The following is a 6,000-nucleotide window of genomic DNA, read 5'->3' on the forward strand; positions in this document are numbered from 1 at the left end:
TGTATGGTTAACCACTTCCCCAAGACATGAACCCTCTACAAATTCAGTACACTCCCCAGTTCCCAAATTCATGATGTAATTATCTGTCAATATAAGTGTTATAGCTTTGAAGGGAAAAGCTTCCCCTATGGAAATGTTATAGCTCTGAAGGGAAAGAACCCCTTATAAAAATGATGCAGCTCTGAGGAGAAAGGATTCCCCAATGGAAATGTTGACACTCTGAGGGGAAAAGTATCCTGGAATTCAGGAGTCAAGGAATACCTCAAAGTCACACCACACAACTGTTTGTGGGATATTTTAATCACACTCTGATACTCCCAAGACTACAAATAATGTTTACCTTGAATTAGAGGGTGCAGTTAGCTACTAGCTGACCAAAATTAGCCATGGAGGTTTTGGAGAACCCACGACATATAACAGGAGGGGCTTAGAAAGATTCTCAGCCCTTTTGAATTAAGGAAGGAGAGAGAGAGAGAGAAAGAGAGAGAGAGAGAGAGAGAGAGAGAGAGAGAGAGAGAGAGAGAGAGAGAGAGAGAGAGAGATAGTAGGTTACTGGTTGCTTCTCCACTGCTTCTCTGATCAATCATATTTTCACCCTGATATCTGACTCTCAAGTTTTTATTGTTAAAAGAATAATTAGATAAATGCTTCCTATGGCATCCAACACAGGGCACGTGGACAAGTAGCAGCCATTTTCTACCATCTTTGAAGCCTCCAGAGTTGCTGCCATGGTTATCTTTCCCTCTCACCCATCAGGCACTTCACATGAGTTTGGAGTCCTCCCTTTGTAGCGTTTCTACAGCAGCCTCCAATGGCTGCCCATACCCAGCCCCAATGCCACAGGCAGCTGTACCCTAAATGCTTCATTAGATAAAACAAAATTTTCAGGAGAGAGAATAAAACAATTCTAACACATTTCTATAAAAGATTAAAGACCACAGCTAAAAATAAACATAAATGGCATTGTGAATGAAAATTTACTAGACACATACATGGATGTAACAAGAATTTCACCAAAACTTGGCATCTAGATTTGTAGCATGAATCTTAAAGGTCTTATTAATCAAACCTGAGGCTAGTTATTGGGGTGAATGCTGGAAGATCAGAGAAGCAGAAGAAGCCACAGCTTCCTCACCTTGCCAATTCCTCAGCTGATCTTGTTTCTTCAGACTGGAAGCTTCTGAGTTCTCATCCAAATGGATCTCAGCTGAACTGCTTGCTACTCAAAAGCCTAAAAGCTTAACCAGCTCTTGTTCCTGGTCCTCATGCCTTATATACCTTTCTGCTTCCTGCCATCACTTCCTGGGGTTAAAGGCGTGAGTCACCATGCCTGGCTGTTTCCAGTGTGGCTTTGAACTCACAGAGCTCCAGATGGATCTCTGCCTCCCAAGTGATAAGATGAAAGGCTTGAGTGCCACCATTTTCTGGCCTCTATATCTAGTGGCTGTTCTGTTCTCTGACCCCAGATAAGTTTATTAGGGTATATAATATTTTGGGGAACATAGTATCACCACATAGATTGGTGTCTTCAGGAAGTAAATGTTAAGTTTCTAGGGATGGGAACTTTATCTCAGTTAAAACAAGGTATAAGTTGCGTCAAGTGTATGGAACCAGAAGAACAAGTGGGGAAATAAAGATGTGTAGCTAATGCAGCAATGAATTAATGAGGATGTGTTTTGTTATAGCAATGGAAAAACCAGATTAACATTTCTGCAACCTCAGAAACAAACTATAAACTAACATATGCATCTGAGAAAATTATTAAAAGGTATTATCAAGAACAGTCACAAACCATTCAGGTTGTACAAAAGTATAGCATGGTTGCTCATCTTTTAAAGGTACCAGCAGTCCTTCCTTTAAAATGGTTAACTGACAAACCTGTCTGGGAGGAACTATGTCTTTTGACATTAGGAAAGTTAAAGGCCTTAGAACAGCTGTTACGGGAGCAGCTAAATGCTCAACATATTGAAGAATCAAACCATCATTGTAATTCTCCTATATTTGTCATTTAAAATAAATCTGGAAAAGGGAGAATGGTAACAGATTTGAGAGCCACAAATAAAGCAATTCAGCCAATGAGCTCTATACAGCCTGGAATTCCCATCTTCTATATTACCTAAAGGACCGTCTATTATAGTGATTGATTTAGAAGACTGTTGCTCACTATATCTTTACAGGAAAAGGATAGAGAAAAATTTGCCTTCATTGTGCCTATTTATAATATTTCTCAGCCCCTTAAAAGATATGTGGAAAGTTCTCCCATGAGGGATGTTAAACAGCCTATAATTTTTTTTTTTTCCAGAGAGAATTTCTTTAAATACACTTATTGGACCTAGAACCACCATTCACTGATTACATGTAAGCATGTAAGCAACTTAAACACAATATGAATAAATAGCTTAATCTAGAGAGAATGTTTTCCCCTGCTTGTCTATAAATATTTCTTATACTGTTGTGATTACTATTTATGTACCTGTCATAATGGAGCATATTTTTATAGAACTCTGTGAAGGAATCTCCAATCAGCATGTGTAGATACACTAAAATACCAAAGTCTTCCTTGATCAGCAATGGTTTGAAATAAATAGTTTGAAAGAAAATGGCCCCCAAAGGTAGTCACACTGTTAAAAGGTGCGGCTGCAGGAGTAGATGTGGCCTTGATGGAGGAAGTGTGTCATCCTGGGAGTAAGTGTTGATGCCTCCTATGTTCAAGCTATGCACAGTGTGGCACACAGTTCATGTCCTGTTGCCTGCAGATGAAGATGCACAACTATTACCTCTTTCTCCAGCACCATGTCTGTGGCTGCATGCTACCATGTCCTGCCAAGATGATAATGGACTAAACCTCGGAAACTATAAGCCACCCCAATTAAATGTCCCTTTTTTTGTAAGAGTTGCCATGGTCATGGTGTCTCTTCACAGCAATGGAAACCCTAACTATGACAGAAATCTATTCAATATTATGTCTATTGTGTTATTTTAACTTGGATTTTATATATCAAGATTAGATCATTCAGAGTGACATGTATATGTGTGTGTGTGTATGTGTCTGTGTGTAATGAAGAATTTATATAACTATAATAAAATTTAAAATACCTAGTAATTAGTTGATGCAAATATTTAAGTGTTCTGAATTTTTTGTGTTATGTTTCAGGTCTTCCCATCTTAGAATTAGATGCTCAACTCACATTATTTTTGAGAATTCATTTGTTTATCCTGCTCATCCCAATCTGTCTTTCTCCTTTCCTTGCCCTTCATATCTACTTTGTAGAAGGAATTTCTGAACAGCAACAAAGAGAATTTAATTAATAATGCAACAGTTGTTATGATTTGCATATTAGCCTGCGTCTTTGTTTATACTACATAAAAACATGTACATTTTACACACACACACACACACATATCATATATTTAGTTTATATACATTGACTGTATACATATTCAATGCTATAGATTTTATTGAATATTTTATAAATCTTTTAAAAAAAGACCTTAATCTGGAGGAGGTGGGAATGGGGGGTGGGCTGGGGGGAGGGGTGGGCGAGAGGGGGAGAACAGGGGAATCTGTGGCTATTATGTTGAACTGAATGGTGTTGTAAAATAATAATTAAAAAAATGCATATAAAAAAACAAACAAACAAACTTAGATTAAAATCACTAAAGAAACTGACTTAGTTTTCAATGAAACTTAAATAATGGACAATAGAAACAATATTCCTCTGTAGCCTGTGTTCACAACCAGATATTAACTGGTAAATCCTTTGTAAGAGCTGTACAGTTGTTTCTGCTTTAGAGAAATATCCAACATCCTATAATAAGTTAGACATCAACCTGCTGTTTCACATGGGTACTTTTTTTTCAATAACAGGCCAGTCTTCTCTTATGGAGATCTTCCTTTCCCTCATTGTTTGAAGTCATGATGCTGATTCATTATCAGTCTGCTTGTCTTTCTAACACAGAACTAAAAGGCAGACTAAACTGCATGTAACCCCATTGCTGACAATTCTCCATGACAAGGGCCTGCATCACTTTTCTTATTCCAATGTAGAAGATCACCTGAACACAAGTATAAATGATGCAGGTGTGATGAGTTATCAAAATTTAAGATGACATTAGGAAAGCTTTTAGATGATGCTGTGTTCTCGGAGTTTTTGTACATTATTAATCCAGTCAATGATCTCTCCCTCTCCCTCTCCCTCTCCCTCTCCCTCTCCCTCTCCCTCTCCCTCTCCCTCTCCCTCTCCCTCTCCCTCTCCCTCTCCCTCTCCCTCTCCCTCTCCCTCTCCCTCTCCCTCTCCCTCTCCCTCTCCCTCTCCCTCTCCCTCTCCCTCTCCCTCTCCCTCTCCCTCTCTCCCTCTCTCCCTCTCCCTCTCCCTCTCCCTCTCTCTCTCTCTCTCTCTCTCTCTCTCTCACACACACACACACACACACACACTGCATCTTTTAGCTTGTACAGAGAGAATTAAAAATTCTCAATTAAAAGTTGAGTCTTTTTTATTGTGACTTACATTGAGTGAAATTCTAAATAAATTGGTGCTACTCTTTATGTAGTGGTACAGATTAATTTCAAACATTTCTGCTCTCATTCACTGAGAAGGTCAGAAGACAGACTCATGTCTGTTGCAGGTTTTCTCTTGCAGAGCTGTTGAGAATTTATACTATAATTACATCTACTTTCCACCGTCACTCTGGTTCTTATGCTTTTTTTGTAATTTGGGGTCACATATGACTTTATAATTTAGATTCCCAGGCTACACCCTCAGTAATTCGGCCTCAGTACCTTTTAGAGCTCAGACAAAGATGAACTAATATTAGACTGTTGGTGTCAGTCTGTGTGTTATCAATCCTTGGTATGCATTACCTGATATATAGAGAACCTAATAGCTATCTATTGGAATCAAATTAAGAATATTAATCAGATAGGAACAAAACAATTTCTTCTGAATATCCAGGACCACTACACTGACAAACTCACAAGCAACCACTGTAGCCTACACAAGGTCTGTTAGAGATCAGGCCAGTCAACAGTATGGAGCCATAACTGGGTATGAATATGTTCAAAATACTTTGCATGTATCAATGAAAATTTGGAAGAATTAATAAAAAGTTTATATTTTTAAAGATTATTAATCAGAAAAAAATAGCTTCAGGATTTTTGTAAATTGCCCTACAAACTAACTTATTATTTCAGTTATAATATATGCACAATTTGAAACTAGGAAATAGTGAAAATGTTTAAATCAGGGAACATCATCAATTCACTCTATATGTGCTTATTAATCCACCAGACATCAATGATCTATATTTGAAAATCTAAACTCTGTGCTAGATGATTTGATAACATATCTTATGAGGTTAAATCTTTAGGTCAAAAATTAACATTAATGTATTTGTTTATTAATAGTTCAAAAACAAGAGTGGATTGTAATGAAGACCTGAATAAAATATTTAAGAGGCTTTAAAAAGTAAATCTAGTGTGCTAAGAAGTGCACTAAAATGCTCTAATGTGCACTGGCTCTCCATTTTTCTCCTACTTACTGTTAGAGAGCAAATATATTCATAAAAATCATGACTTTGGTTTCTATCTGTCTCTAAGTGTTTAAGCCAGGTTAATGTTTAAACTTTTAACTCATTCATATCAGCTCATGCATGCTTCACACTAAGCCTTCCGAGTAGCATTCCTCCCTGCCAATCTAAAGGAAATTTCTTCCTTATTCTTCAAAGTTTTTTCTTTCCTTTTTCTTTTAATTTTAAGATTATAATATAATGACATAATTTCTCCCTTCCCAATCCTCCCTCAAAGTCCTCCAATATGCTCCGCCTTACTCTCTTTCAAATTCACTACCTCTTTTCTTTTTAGAAGCAGTATGAAGACTATTTTTGTTGACTAGCAAATTCTCTTTTATAAAATTGTTCTTTTTACAGCAGTGGTAATACTTGTCTTTCATTAGCTTAACAATATCCATTATTTAAATTTATAACTTTGTAACATTTACATCT

Source organism: Peromyscus maniculatus, chromosome 6 (genome assembly GCF_049852395.1).
Source record: "Peromyscus maniculatus bairdii isolate BWxNUB_F1_BW_parent chromosome 6, HU_Pman_BW_mat_3.1, whole genome shotgun sequence".
Lineage (NCBI taxonomy): Eukaryota > Metazoa > Chordata > Mammalia > Rodentia > Cricetidae > Peromyscus > Peromyscus maniculatus.